Source organism: Podarcis vaucheri (assembly GCF_965113315.1).
Source record: "Podarcis vaucheri genome assembly, chromosome: 4".
NCBI lineage: Eukaryota > Metazoa > Chordata > Lepidosauria > Squamata > Lacertidae > Podarcis > Podarcis vaucheri.
Window position 1 is genome coordinate 7,054,925 of NC_138762.1, and position 14,361 is coordinate 7,069,285.

General features: G+C 48.0%; 2 protein-coding genes and 1 long non-coding RNA gene across 3 annotated transcripts in view; 1 reads left to right on the forward strand and 2 right to left on the reverse strand.

Annotated features, from left to right (window-relative positions):
- Positions 1-6,137, reverse strand: part of LOC309530370 (uncharacterized protein) — a 34,777-nt gene extending 28,640 nt beyond the window's left edge. The window contains exon 1 of the mRNA XM_082219289.1: positions 5,986-6,137. The gene's annotated coding sequence lies outside the window, so the exon portion shown is untranslated. The remainder of the gene's footprint in view (positions 1-5,985) is intronic.
- The window catches only part of LOC309530615, a 75,021-nt gene that overhangs the window by 19,692 nt on the left and 40,968 nt on the right, over positions 1-14,361 (forward strand). The window lies entirely within an intron of this gene.
- The window catches only part of LOC309531564 (uncharacterized protein), a gene marked incomplete at its 3' end in the record, with an annotated part of 33,221 nt that overhangs the window by 7,597 nt on the left and 11,263 nt on the right, over positions 1-14,361 (reverse strand). The gene's annotated exons all lie outside the window — the stretch shown is intronic.

Below are 14,361 nucleotides of genomic sequence, written 5' to 3' on the forward strand. Positions count from 1 at the left end.
ACCTGCAAAGAAGGAGACTCCACCACACTCCTTGGCAGCAAATTCCACTGTCAAACAGCTCTTACTGTCAGGAAGTTCTTCCTAATGTTTAGGTGGAATCTTCTTTCTTGTAGTTTGGATCCATTGCTCCGTGTCTGCTTCTCTGGAGCAGCAGAAAACAACCTTTCTCCCTCCTCTATGTGACATCCTTTTATATATTTGAACATAGCTATCATATCACCCCTTAACCTCCTCTTCTCCAGGCTAAACATGCCCAGCTCCCTTAGCCGTTCCTCATAAGGCATCATTACCAGGCCTTTGACCATTTTGGTTGCCCTCCTCTGGACACGTTCCAGTTTGTCAGTGTCCTTCTTGAATTGTGGTGCCCAGAACTGGACACAGTACCCCAGGTGAGGTCTGACCAGAGCAGTATACAGTGGCACTATTACTTCCCTTGATCTAGATGCTATACTCCTATTGATGCAGCCCAGAATTGCATTGGGTAATTATGGGTGCTTATTTTATTCTGCATTTTAATTATGGGTATTTGTCTTTGTGGGCGGCTTCCAACAAAACACTAAAATACAATAATCTATTAAACATTAAAAGCTTCCCTAAACAGGGCTGCCTTTAGATGTCTTCTAAAAGTTTGGTAGTTATTTTTCTCTTTGACATCTGGTGGGAGGTCGTTCCACAGGGCGGGTGCCACTACCGACAAGGCCCTCTGCCTGGTTCCCTATAACTTGGCTTCTGCAGCGAGGGAACCACCAGAAGTCCCTCAGCACTGGACCTCAGTGTCTGGTCAGAACAATGGAGGTGGAGATGTGCCCTCAGATTTACTGGACCTTTGAGGCTGTTTACAGCTTTAACGGTCAGCACTAACACTTTGAATTGTGCTCAGAAACGTACTGGGAGCCAGTGTAGGTCTTTCAAGACGGGTGTTATATCGTCTCAACGGTCACTCCCAGTCACCAGTCTAGCTGCCGCATTTTGGATTAGTTGTAGTTTCCGGGTCACCTTCAAAAGTAGGCCCACATAGAGCGCATTGCAGTAGTCCAAGCGAGAGATAACCAGAGCGTGCACCACTCTGGTGAGACAGTCTGCGGGCAGGGAGGGTCTCAGCCTGCGTAACAGATGGAGCTAATAAACAGCTGCCCTGGACACACAATTGACCTGTGCCTCCATGGAGGCACAAGTCCAGAATGACTCCTAGGCTGCGCACCTGGTCCTTCAGGGGCACACTTACCCCATTCAGGACCAGGGAGTCCCCCACACCTGCCCACCTCCTGTCCCCCAAAAATAGTACTTCTGTCTTGTCAGGATTCAGTCTCAATCTGTTAGCCGCCATCCATCCTCCAACCGCCTCCAGACACTCACACAGGACCTTCACCTCCTTCACTGGTTTGAAAGAGAGGTAGAGCTGGGTATCATCCGCATACTGATGAGCACCCAGCCCAAACCCCCTGATGATCTCTCCCGGCAGCTGCATGTAGATGTTGAAAAGCATGGGGGAGAGGACAGAACCCTGAGGCACCCCACAAGTGAGAGCCCAGGGGTCTGAACACTCATTCCCCACCACCACTTTCTGAATACGGCCCAGGAGGAAGGAGCAGAACCACTGTATGACAGTGCCCCCAGCTCCTCAAGACGGTCCAGAAGTATGTTATGGTTGTTCAGCAACCACTCGCTCAATCACCTTGCCCAAGAATGGAAGATTTGAGACTAGGCGATAGGTAGCCATATTGGCAGCATCTAAAGATGGTTTTTAAATAAGCTGTTTGATAACTGCCTCTTTCAGAGGGTCTGGGAAGGCTCCCTCACAGAGAGAAGCATTCACCACCTCGCAAAGCCCATCGCCCAACCCTTCCCGGCTAGCTTTATAAGCCACGATGGGCAAGGATCAAGGACACAGGTGGTTGGTTTCACTCGTCCAAGCAGCCTGTCCACATCCTCGGAGGTAACAGATTGGAATTGATCCCACGCAACTTGACTAGACAGGACACTAGCACTCTCCCGCCCCGGCCCTGCTCCATGGTGGAGTCTACCTCTTCCTGAATCTGAGCGACTTTGTCTGCAAAAAACTTTGCAAAATCATTGCAGGAGATCATGTGGCCCATACTGGGCCCCGTTGTAGCAGGTGGTTCCGCTAAATTGCAAACCACCTGAAAAAGTCTCCTGCTGCTGTTTTCTGCAGATGCAGAAAGTCTTCTTCGCTGTCGCTACCGCCACTTAGTAGGCTCGACATTGAACCCTAACCCGTTTCCGGTCAGCTTCAGAATGAGTTATCCGCCACCGGCGCTCTAGCCATCTCAGCGATTGTTTCATTGCCCTCAGATCCATGGAAAACCACGGGGCTGAGTGGGCTCCATGCAATCGAAGAAGGCCCATCTGCTTCATCCAACCAAGTCTCTGTTACCCATGCCAGGTTAAGTCCTCCATCCATGATCAAGTCATGGATGGGAGTGGTTTTATGAATCATTGACCTGGCATTGCACAGCAGCACCTTCAGGTCATGTGGGTATCCCTTGCTGATTCTAGTATCCGTCCAGTCAGGACCAGACCCAGGGACAGGGATAGTCCTCCAACAACGACTAAAACAGCCTCCTCTGTAATGACATGGTCTGGTCTTGACATACCTCCTCCTCCTACCCATGATCACTGAGATCGGTTATCCCAGTGCACCCCCCCCCCTTGGAACATGCCCCAGCTATTTTGTGGGCTGGGACCCACTACCTGGCAGCCCTGACCCCTCCCCTTAAGAACAAAATAAAACCCTTATATAAAAAAATCAAATTCCTGAACCCAACCAAACATCCATGCCACCCCCTACAAAAAAAGTAATCAAAAGGGAAAAAAGAAAATTTAAAAAACAATTTTAAAAGAACATTGCGTCCTCCTCGCCAGCAGCAGCAGCAGCAGCAGCAGCAGCAGCAGCAGCAACCGTCCTTATGAGGCCTGTCAGGCCCCGCCCTGGGCCAGGTGGTGAGTGGCAGGAGCAGGGCCCTCAGGCACTCACGCAGGGAAGTTGTTTCAACAGGACTGCTTTGCTGCATATTTTAATTCTGGATGCTTATGTTATTCTAAGTTTTAATTATGGGTATTCGTCTTTGTGCAAATACGTGGTTCTCCACCTTGTGTTTTCCAAGTCATTCTGCCTACACAAGCATTCCAGTTTGCCTGATGGAAGGGTCCACTTTCTCCTCTCCTCCTGAGCTGTTCTGGGGAGTTCCCTCCCAATGCCCTAGAGCCAAAATCCAGGTGTTCATGGGGGCATGGAGAGGGGGAGGAATGGGGGGCAGGACCCATTTTGCAGCCAATGGGGCTGGTTAGGTGAATCCAGGCCACTATTTGTTCTGATTTGTCCACTGCTTAGAAACCAATCTGAGCATTCAGTGATCTATTTAGAAATCAAATAAGCCTATTTTGGATGGCCATCTGTCTTGGATGATCTAGCAGAGATTCCTGCATTGCAGGGGGTCTCCTGGCTCTGAGAGACAAGCAGGGAGGGTGGCTTCTGGCAAAAGGAGAGGGAGCCACCGGTGGCTCCTCCTTCTCCTGACTCACCTCTGCCTCTCGACCTTCCTCTCCCACTCGCCTTCTTCCTCTTCTGCCTCTGATTCTGCACTGCATTCTGCCACAGTGTCTCCCAGCTCACTAAGCTCTGTTTCCCCTTCAGCTTCTGACACCTCCTCTTCCCAGGCTTCTCCCTCTTCTCCCTCTGACTGCTCATCCTTCTTCTACCTCTACTTCTTGGGCTCTCAGCCGTCTTCCCTTCCTGGTTTCCCAGCTGCTTCCTCCCACCATTCCTCTGTGCCCAACCGGTCCATGACACTGCTCCATCCCTCGGCCTCTGTCCCCACAAGGCAGCTTCCCCTGACCTGATCTGGTTCCCTTCTGCCCCCATGAAAAGACAGATCAGGAAGTCTTGCCGGCATCATTCTGTCACCTGCAAGAGAAAAACAGTGATCAGGATGCCAGGAGTGCCTGCTTCTCTCACAGGTGAAACAGGGCATCTCTTACTACAGATGGGCCTTTGAGAAAGCCTTACCTACTGAGAGCATTTGGACGTTTGTGCCCATTTCATATGTTAGTTGTGCAGAAATACATCTCCCCTCCTATGGACCCTTCTTCCCAACTGTCTCCTCACAAAACAAGATGAAAAGAACCCCCAGATGAGTTGGAAAACCAACAGAATGAGACCAAATGGAGAAAACCACCTTCCTCCTTACCCAGTGGCCTCTCTCTGGTGTCCATCGGAGGCCTCTCTGCCTCACAGGAATCCAGGTCCATTTCAGCAAAGAGATCCTTTCCCTGAAAAAGAAACAAGGATTGAAAATAGAGAATGGTGAGAAATATTAGACAGAGAATGGCAAAGACTTGAAGGGTGTGAGATCTCATTCCATAGATGCTTTCCAAGAAAACAGATGGGACAGCAGCAGACCATTATGGGATGTTCTCTGTCCTGTTTGGAGCCCCTTGGGAGTATCCAGAGGGAAGTCTCTCTCACCTGCTTTCTCTCCTCTGCCTGACTCAGGAGGAAACCTTCGGCCAGGGCCACTGCCTGGGAACTGGTCTCCGCTCCGCATTCCCTCACCCAGCTCTCCATCTCCAGGGGAAGGACAGCCAGGAACTGCTCCAAGATCACCAGGTCCAGCATCTCAGCTTTCGTGTGCCTTTCCGGCTTCAGCCACTGGTGGCAAAAGTGGCAGAGTCGGCTGCAAACCTCTCGGGGTCCTTTGGCCTCCTGGCAGCAGAACTGCCTCAACTGCTGGCTCTGCACCTCTGAGCGGAGGGTGTCCTCCTCACCATGGATCTTCTGCACAGAGTTTTCCCAGAATCCCCCACTGCTCCCAGTTTGGCTGGCATGGCCTCTTCCTGCTTCAGAGCCAGCTGAGTCTTGCTCTTCCATTTGTGCTCTCAGGAAGCCTCTGAGAGATCGGAAGGAACCCTTTGGTCTTCTGACAAGTTCTGCCCTTCTAAATGAGAAGCTGCAGCAAATCCTACAAAGCAAATACATTGTTCTGTTACAGAATTTGCAGGACAGGAAAAGAAATATTTCCCTGAGCAAGCATGGATGAGTCGTGCTGGGAACCAGGGCTGGACTGCACCGCATCCCAGTCCATGAAGTATCTTTTTGAGAAGAAAGAGCAGGAAGAGGAGAATAAATAAGTCTCTCGCCTTCTAGCAATGCAAAATGTGGAGGCAACTGAAGGGATTTCTGGGAGATTAATCAACCTGATTTCTGCAGCCTTCCAGTCAATACATGAAGTCAGAACCGAATGGCAAGGGAGTCATTTGTATCTTGTGAAAAATGGATGCTTGGTTCTAGTGGGGGTCCTCACCCGGGGGTCCTCAGGAGTTGCTCCCCCCCCACTCCCCTGCTTCTGTCTCCTTTTCTGCACTCTCTGCCACTCTCCAGACAGATTCCTGGGGTGAGGTCTCTTTTTCTCACTTCTGAGGGCCAGGAATGTATCTGGCCAACCCCCTGAGGGCCAAGTGGGCGGGGCCAAAGACATCTCCCTTGATTTTTTAATTTATTATTATTCTATTAGATAGCTTAACACAAACTGGTTTCCAATGCAGCAGCCAGACTATGGCCTGGGATCCCTCTCTTTATTCCTGGCCTTTCTCTCCCACCTTTCCTTCCTTCCTTCCTTCCTTCCTCCACGTGGGGTTTTCTTTTGGGGGTGGATGCTAGTCCACCTCCTCGTCCAGCTTTGGAAAACCATTTGCAGATGTTTCATCTGTTGTGCAATGAGGCTGAGCGATGTCACACAGAGTTAAAGTCCCAGGGACTTCTTTGTTTTAAAAAGGGAGATTTTGTGGGAGTCAGGGATCCTCTGATCTCCAGGAAGGAGAGCGTTGCAGACCTGGCCCCTCCCTGGCTTGGGGTCCCCCCCCCCACATGAGCAGATCCGGCCCCCCAGGCACCCTCCCCTGCTGCAGCCCTGGGACCCCCACCGTCTCCCCACTGCCCCCTCTGGGGGGAGGGAGAGGAGACTCAACCCATAGCTGGCAACCTTCCCTTTTTTGCGGGAAATTCCCTTATTCCAGCGCCGTTTCCCGCTGCTATCCTGGATTCTTAGATATCCCGTAGACTGTCCCCGGGATCAGGCTGCTGATCCCTTATTTTCACACCTGAAAGTTGACAGCTATGGACTCACCAGATCCCAGGAGGGGGGTGCGATGCAGCCCTTGCAGGAGAGACACCAAAGCAACACCCCCCCCCCCCCCGTTTCTTGCAGGAAAGGACTGGGGAGGGAGGGGCCTTGGCTCTGGAGGACCTGGCCCCCCTCTTGCTTCCTGGCCTCTCTAGGAAGGCAGCTCAGTTCCCTTTAACCCTTGCCAAGCCGAGTCCCTCCAGCTCAGCCCTCTCTCGCTTGGCAGATCCTCAGATTCTTATTATTTTTTATGCATTTAGGGGGGCATCTGCCAATGCCCAGATATCCTTTTGGAGCGCGAGGCTCTTGGCTGGACTCTGAGCATCTCCCTCCCTTGGCCAGAAACCAGAGGAAGAGCTTGCAGGGAAAAGGGCTTTGCAGGAGGCAAGGAAGCTCCTCCTAGAATTCAGGAGTGGAGAGATAGGAGGGGATCCCAGGGTCATCTAGTCCAACCCGAAGCAAGAGGGGTCTAGTTCCCTAAACAGGCAGCCCTGTTTAGGGAAGCTTTTAATGCTTAATAGGTTATTGTATTTTAGTGTTTTATTGGAAGCCACCAGCCAGATGTGTGGGGTATAAATAAGAAATAATAATAATAATAATAATAATAATAATAATTACTACAACCTCCAGCAATGCAGGAATCTCAGCTAAAGCATCCATGGCAGATGGCCGTCCGATCTCTGCTTAGAAACCTCCAAGGAAGGAGAGTCCACCACCTCCCAAGGGAGACCTTTCCCCTGCCCAACTGCTCTTAGATGTCCCTCAAGGCAGCGGGTCCTGAGTTCTAGCCCTGCTGAAACCATTGCACTGGCTGCCAAGGAGGAACCAAGCGAGGTTCAAAAGAAATAAATCCTACTCTCATCATAAATGAGTAATACTTTCTTATGCATGCTTTTTATACTAATATACAAAAGTATGCCATTTCCCTTTCCAGAAATGCTTAATTGCTAATTCAATGGACTGAAAATGGATGGTTGTTGTTATTATGTTTAGGGAAGCTTTTAATATTTGATGGACTATTGTATTTTAATATTTTTTGGAAGCTTCCCAGAGTGGCTGGGAAACCCAAGCAGATGGGTCGGGTATAAATTATTATTATTATTATTATTATTAGATTAGGAGAGTGTTCTCCTTTTGAAAGAGGCAGGTGGAATCTCCACAGTTGCTAATAGCATAGCGCTGAAAGACTAGTGAAATATGGGGAGCCCTAGAGGATCTGCTTGGCATGCAGAATGTCCCAGGGTCAACCCCTGACATCTCCTGCAAGGGCTGGACAAAATCCCTGCCTGAAACTCTGGGGAGCTGCCAGTCAGTGTAGGCCAGGGGTCCTCAAACTATGTCCCGTGGGCCGAATCCAGCCCGTCAGGGTCGTGAATCTGGCCTGCACGGTCATTTCAGAACCCACCAAGTGTCCGAGGCTGAAAGCATCTCACCATCCACTCAGTCCTTGCGTCACACTGAGGTTAACACCACAGGTGGGGTGGCGGCTCTACCAATGAAAGGCCAGGTGTTTTCACCTGGGAACGGGGAAGTGTTGTCTTTTGGCTCGAAGAGTGAAGTGCAGGTTGGTGGAGGAAGGCAGACATGGGTCGGTTTCATTACCTAGATGTTTATTTTAAAGGTGGGAGAAGGAAGTACAGTATAGTCCTATTTCTGTGCGTGGAGCAGCGGTCTTTCCACTCATGCGGTTTACATGCTCTGAAAGTTGGGATCTGTTTTGAGATTTAAATTTTAAAAGGGTGGAGTGGAACTGGATATTGACCATCTTGTTAGCCTGGGGCAGGGGTCAGCAACCTGTTTCAGCCATGGGCCAGTCCACTGTCCCTCAGAACATGTAGGGGGTCATACTATATTTTTTTGGGGGGGATGAACGAATTCCTATGCCCCACAAATAACCCAGAGAGGCATTTTAAATAAAAGGGCACATTCTACTCATGTAAAAACACGCTGATTCCCGAATAGTCCGCGGGCCGGATTGAGAAGACGATTGGGCCACATCTGGCCCCCAGGCCTTAGTTTGCCTACCCCTGGCCTGGGGAGCCACATTCTGGTTGAAGGAGGTCAGGATTTAACCCCCAAGGCCTGGGGAGTCCCTCCTCCCCTGCAGCACGACTTGGAATCCAGGAGGAAACTCTTAGAATAGCCTTGCCAGGAGCTCAGAGACGGACTCACCTGTCCCCATGTCCTTCTCTTTGCAGATGTGCTGCGGTTGCACATCCCTCCCCCAGAGGTGAGTATTGGAGAGAACCAGAGCAGGGACTCAGACCTGCCCTCCTTGCCCCCCACTCTGCACTCTCGGAGGTGGAGAAGCCCTCCCTTCGTGAGGAACTGACTTTTGTCTTTCAGCTGCTGGAGGAAGATCAGCTGGAGGTGATTCAGAACTGCCAGGCAGCTCAGCTCAGGGGGCTCCGAACCTTGATGTGCTCCAAGCAGGAGGCGGCCAAAGCCATCCTGGTGAGTGATGGATGGTGTGGGGGACCCCTATGGGGAAGTGGGGGAGGGAGGGGCTTTGGGGGAGGGGTTGTCCGTCTGCCAGAGGAGGAGGACCATGTTGGTCTAGGTTCACATATCCTGCTTGAAAGGGGTATCATCTGAGGGACTTCCTGTGGAAATCTGGGTCAGGAATGCTGTTCCTGGAATGGACAAACACACAAAACATAACAGTCTGTGGATTCACATAAACAATACTCTTCTATATATTCTCATCACAATATCAAAGGTTTATCTTGCACATAAACAACACATAAATTGCAATAATATAGACGGAAGTCCCAATAAATCAGTTCATTCAAAAGACCAAATGTCTGCTAGTTTCTGTTCCACATACGTTCATAAAGTCCAAATTGGAGCCTATTACAGTTCCACAGTGTTGACAAGGATTTCCGGAATAATGCCTTGTTTCGCTCTCATGGGCTTCATTCGTTGTACATATTCTAAGTAATATAAATGACCATAATGTCACAATTCAACATATTTTAACAAATTAACAAACCTGTGTATGGATCAAGTTTGCTTTACATTTGTTGTTTTAAAGGGGTCACTTAAAGAAGAAAACCTTGCAGCTGCAGATTGCTGTCACCTGTAACTAAAATCAATGCTGCGCCTGTCTATATACATTGTAAGACTTGTTGTTCACTGCAGAAACCACTGTGTTATAAGTTCCATTATCTGGATACTTCATATATGGTATGTACTTTTATAGCACAATTGTTTTTATAATTTTAATTTGTTAAATGATCTAGTGGTCGATCCCCAACTCTGGTCACTGCTCACTGAGAAAAGCTCAAGAACTCTGGGCAAAGAAAATGGGTAGATCACTGGCAGGATTTTCATTCCTGGGAGTAGATCACAGTCTCTTGGAAGTTCTGGCATTGTGGCTAGTTCAAGGTACTAGTACAACTTTAATTGCCACTCATCTATGGTTGATATTAACTCATTTTCCAGTATTTTGCTATTAACATCCTAGCCGCTGTTGTTGTGTAAAGAAACACTCTTTTATTTTCATTTGGTATGCTTATTGTTAGAATATCAAATAGGAAAGCTTTGGTTTTCTTTAAAATAAATAGCATTTATTTTATTTTATTTTACTTTACCTTTGGGGACATGTCCACCACTTGTGGAATAAGGTTCCCTCATTTTGTCTGCATCTCCAACACTTATTGCTGATATTTATTTTGAGTGACTTGGATGGGGTCAGGTACCATCTAAAAACCAGATAGCATGTGGTGAATTTTAAGTCTTTCCCCATAATTTCCCTCATTTTTCATCTTCATTGGATAGCCACAATCGTGTGCCCATTTCACCATCACCACCTTCACCTCCTAGTCCTTAAGGTTCCAGTCCAGTAACAATCTGTATGGTTTTGATAATATCTTTGTATTATTTAATCATATTTTTTTAAAAAAATCTGCTGTTGTTCTGTCAAGTCCATTTATTTTTTATCTGGAAAAAATGTTTAGCTGGTTATCTTTTTTACTTTTGTTTTCCTTGTAATTTTTATTTTTTTATATTTTTAGCATATAATAACAGTCATAATTATATGGAAATGTGATAATAATACTGAAATGAATAAAATGCTTAACTCGCCAAGATTTTTATTGTTTTCTGCTTCCCAAGAAAACTCAAGGAGATTCTCTCCTTTTTGGCTTTTACCTCTTACCTTTATAACTGTGTCTTTACATCCCAAAAGTCCTGCCCCCCCACCCCCGCTTAAAGGATATCCCTTCTACAGATGTCAACCCAGACCCAACGATGGAAAACCCTCAGCCCAATTCCTCATGACCACAAGACTATTTATTACCTGCAGCAACAACAACAACAAAAGACACCAGAGTGGCCACAGCTATCTCTTTCCAAAGGATATAGACTGACAGGGAGGGGGCTGACAAAGGGGGGAAAGTTGAATTGCAAGCACATTCTCTCACCTTTTAAACCTCAAGACTCTGTGCCCCAGGATTGAAAAGATATGTAAAAGATCATGATTGCCTCAAGATATGCAACTGATTATTTAATTAGTATGTTGTGTGTTATTATGTAGGAATGCTGTGTCTGACAGTATGTTATTTCCACAAAGGGGGGACCCAATTTTTGTGTATAATAGGCTACATCCACATCAAAGTGATGCACCTGATGACCTCTCTGTGCAGCAATGGCTAAGAGCATGCACAGACTTTCACTTCTGGGAGTAGGAGCATACACCTCAGTGTAAAGCAGCTGTTCCACTGTGTAAACCTTCTGGCTACCAGCCTAGCCTTGTACTGCGGTTCTCCAGTTGCTGTGGGTTTAAGACGGTAAACCTGGCGGCTGCTCACGGCCTGCTTGCCTGCTGGCAGCGTCGTGATGGAGAACACACCTAGAGACTCCATTGAGTTCATTTCCTTCTGCATTGCCTCTTGCCACTTCCTGGCTTCCTCTTCAGGCAACTTCTGAACTTCCTCAAAACTCTCTGGTTCACACTGAGCCACACCAATCCACACGCTAGTGACCTCAAACCTTTCAGGTGGTATTCCTTTAGTAGTGTGAGCTGAACACCTCAGCACAACCTCAGGTACCCCCTCTGACCCACTAGGGCCAACTAGTGTGTCCTTGCTCTCAGATAACTCCCCCTCTGACTTACTGCGCCTTCTGGATTTCTCAACTGGACTTGTGGGTGAGGAGGAGCACTCTTTGGCTCTAGCTTAACAGCTTTAGGAGATGCCCTTTCCTGTTCCTGCTCTGGGTTGGGACTCTGAGCCTCAGCAGCAGGATCAGTTTCTACCTTTCCTTCATCAGCAGTCAAGCAGACTCTCTGAAAGAATGTCTGGATTCTCATGTAAGCATTGCCACCCACTCTGCTCACAGAACTCAGCACTCCTGCTGACTAGAATCCTAGACTGATTGCCTTCTGGATAGGCAAATCTCCACCACTTGGTCCCTGGCTCATACCCACAAAGGATCATTCTCTGGGACGTAGGGCCACCCTTTCTGTGTTTGGCACAAGGACCCAAGCATCACATCCAAACACAAAGAAGAAATGCACCTTGGGCTTCTTGCTGTGCAGCAGAAAATAGGGCGTGTCCCCTACTACAGAACTGTAAGAACGGTTCAGAGTGAACGATGTAGATTTCCACGCTTCCACCCAAAACTGCTGGAGCAACCCTGTGTCAAAGAGCATGGCTTCGGTTGCCTCCTGCAGCATTCTCTACCTGCATTTTGCAACTCCATTCTCCTGAGGAGAATTTGCAACAGTCAACCTGTGGTGTATGCCTTTCTGGCAGAAGAAGTTCTGCAACGCAGACCTGGTGAACTCTCCACCGCGATCTGATAGAAAGCTCTTGACCCGCAGTAAGAACAGTAGTTCTCACTGCCATTATCCAGTCTTTCACCAAAGCAGCGGCCTCTCACTTGTGCTTCAGAGAGAAAATCCACCCACCCATTTCTGGAATAATCATCCACCAGAGATAGCACAAATTTGGCCCCGCCCAGACTGGCAACTGGCAAAGGGCCCCAAAGGTCTGCATGAACTAGCTCAAAAGGTTTTGTGGTTACTCTGTCAGACCTAGGATAAGAGCACATTTGAACCTTGGCTTTCTTGAAGGCACCCTTCATTCCAGGTATTTGTCACATGCCTTCATCTTGCACCCGTCAGTGCACCCTGGGACCTTCTTCACGTACCCCCAGTTGATATGTGACATTCTCTGGTGCCAAACACTATGATGTCCACCATCATGAATGGGAAGGTTACCACACTGTGCTTGTGCATCCTCAGTGGGACCTTTACCTGCAATAGGCATTTCTAGCACAAACAGCCTGTCTTGGCACTCAACACTGAGCAGTTGTCGTCCACCTCTGGAAATGGAATAAACATTATTTTCAAAACACACTTTGAACCCAACATGGACAAGAGAGGAAACAGAAAACAAACAGCACTGCATCTCTGGAACGACATAGGCCTCAATCTCCGCCTGTAAAAAAGAACAATAAACAGAGCCAGACATAGCGCTTGGATACTGTGACGACATGTCTCTGCCAGTTTCCTTGAGACCTTTTGAGGCTTCCCACGCTTGGCAGCTCCTGTTATCTTGTTGCCACAGAAAACGGCCTTGGAGACATCCTGTGGCTCCACTGGACAATTCCGAACCAGGTGGAATACAGAGCCGCACTGGAACCATCGGAAAGTAAAAGCTTTCAGTTTCTTCACTTCTCCCTTCTCCCTTCACCCCCACTCTTGGGTGCAGCACAGCCTGGGCCTGCTCACCCACCAGCTTTCTGCCTGTAATGCCTATAATGGCAGCAACTTTTTAAAAAAGTAATATTTTGAGCCCGTAGTTCAATTTCCCAGCAGCTCCCCTTGCCCCAGAGAACACTTCTAGCATTCCATCTCCTCTACCTGTGGCATTATTCAGCAGTGGGAAAAGTGACCTCTTCACACCGGATGTCCATTTGGTATGGCCCTTTCCAGGTTTTTGCCTGCTCATTGTATTTGTCTTTCATTTGTTCTCCTATGTGTGTTGCCAGTAGAAGCCACAATTCTGTGGGTACTCTAGGTGGTGCAGAAAGTTGGCAGCTATTCCCTACACCCACAGGTCTCAGGATGGTTACAACATAAAAAACAAATTAAAAACACAAAACACCACATTTTAAAAGGGCATTAAATGTCAATCAACCAAAGGGAAGGCTTGGTTTAAAAAGTGTGGATTTGCCTGGCTCCTAAATCTGTATAATGGTTTTTCCAACCTTTGTATGGATTCTTTGATGGGAAGTAAGATTGGCCCTCTGACTGAAGCTTTTTCCACATTCCACACACTGATATGGTTTCTCCCCTGTATGAATTCTTTGATGGGAAGTGAGATTGTGGCTGTGACTGAAGCTCTTTCCACATTCCACACACTGATATGGTTTCTCCCCTGTATGAATTCTTTGATGGGAAGTGAGTTTGGAGTTCTGAGTGAAGCTCGTTCCACATTCCACACAATGATAGGGTTTCTCCCCTGTATGAATTCTCTGATGCTTAGTGAGATTGGAGCTCTGAGTGAAGCTCTTTCCACATTCCACACACTGATAGGGTTTCTCACCTGTATGAATTCTTTGATGGGAAGTGAGCCTGTGGCTGTGACTGAAGCTCTTTCCGCATTCCACACACTGATAGGGTTTCTCCCCTGTATGAATTCTTTGATGGGAAGTGAGAGAGGATCTTTCAGGGAAGCTCTTTCCACATTCCACACACTGATAGGGTTTCTCCCCTGTATGAATTCTTTGATGGTAAGTGAGATTGGAGATCTGACTGAAGCTTGTTCCACATTCCACACACTGATAGGGTTTCTCCCCTGTATGAATTCTTTGATGGGAAGTGAGACTGTGGCTGTGACTGAAGCTCTTTCCGCATTCCACACACGGATAGGGTTTCTCCCCTGTATGAATTATTTGATGGGAAGTGAGACTGTGGCTGTGACTGAAGCTCTTTCCACATTCCACACACTGATAGGGTTTCTCCCCTGTATGAATTCTTCGATGTGAAGTGAGATCGGAGCTCTTCCTGAAGCTCTTTCCACATTCCACACACTGATAGGGTTTTTCCCCTGTATGAATTCTGTGGTGGGAAGTGAGAGAGGAGCTCTGAATGAAGCTCTTTCCACATTCCACACACTGATAGGGTTTCTCCCCTGTATGAATTCTTCGATGATAAGTGAGAGAGGTGCTATCAGTGAAGCTCTTTCCACATTCCACACACTGATAGGGTTTC